This window comes from Triticum dicoccoides, chromosome 7B, assembly GCF_002162155.2.
Source record: "Triticum dicoccoides isolate Atlit2015 ecotype Zavitan chromosome 7B, WEW_v2.0, whole genome shotgun sequence".
Taxonomy (NCBI): Eukaryota; Viridiplantae; Streptophyta; class Magnoliopsida; order Poales; family Poaceae; genus Triticum; species Triticum dicoccoides.
The window spans coordinates 404,536,644-404,538,042 of NC_041393.1; positions in this window are offsets into that span (position 1 = coordinate 404,536,644).

Below are 1,399 nucleotides of genomic sequence, written 5' to 3' on the forward strand. Positions count from 1 at the left end.
TTCTAGGGTTTAGCCTCTCTGATCTCGTGGTAGATCTACTCTTGTACTACCCATATCATCAATATTAATCAAGCAGGAGTAGGCTTTTACCTCCATCGAGAGGGCCCAAACCTGGGTAAAAACATCGTGTCCCTTGTCTCCTATTACCATCTGCCTAGACACACAGTTCGGGACCCCCTACCCGAGATCCGCTGGTTTTGACACCGACATTAGTGCTTTCATTGAGAGTTCCTCTCTGTCGTCATCTTTAGGCCCGATGGCTCCTCCGATCATCAACAATGATGCGGTCTAGGGTGAGACTTTTCTCCTCGGACAGATCTTCGTATCCGGCGGCTTTGCACTGCGGGCCAATTCGCTTGGCCATCTGGAGCAGGTTGAAAGCTACGCCCCTGGCCATCAGGTCAGATTTGGAAGTTTGAACTATATGGCTAATGTCCGCGGAGACTTGATCTTCGACGGGTTCGAGCCACAGCCAAGCGCGCCGCACTGTCACGATGGGGATGATCTAGCTCTGCCGCCGGACAGTGCCCTGGAGGCCGCACAAGTGTCCGCTCTGACCCTTAGCTCGAAGCCGACTGCGCCGATCGAGGACGGGTGACTGGACACCGCCTCGGGGGCTGCTATCTCTATGGTGATTGAGCCGAACACCAACACTGTCCTTTGCGAAGCTCGTGACTCCAAGGTGCCAGACTCCTCTCCGGACTCCGAACCTTCCACGCCCCTGCCAATCGAATCCGATTGGGCGCCGATCATGGAGTTCACCGCCGCGGACATCTTTCAGCACTCGCCCTTTGGCGACATCCTGAACTCGCTAAAGTCTCTCTCTTTATCAAGAGAGCCCTGGCCAGATTATGGTCAGGAAGGTTGGGATGCGGATGACGAAGAAATTCAAAGCCCACCCACCACACACTTCATAGCCACTGTCGATGATTTAACCGACATGCTCGACTTCGACTCCGAAGACATCGAAGGTATGGACGACGATGCAGGAGACGACCAAGAACCAGCACCTACAGGGCACAGGAAGGCCACCTCATCATACGACATATATATGGTGGACATCCCAAAAGATGGGAATGGCGATGGAACAATGGAGGATGACCCCTCCAAGAAACAGCCTAAGCGTCGGCGTCAGCGGTGCCGCTCTAAATCCCGCCACAACAAAAACGGTGATTCCGGCACAGGAGACAATAACACCTCGGAAAGTGCCGAAGACAACCCCCTCCAGCAGGATTCAGCGCAGGAGGATGGAGAAGCCAGCCCTCATGAGAGAGCGGCAGACAGAGAGGTAGAGGATGATAATTACATGCATCCCTCCAAAGACGAGGCAAGCCTCGATGACGACGAATTTGTCGTGCCTGAGGATCCCGTCGAACAGGAGCGTTTCAAATGCAGGATT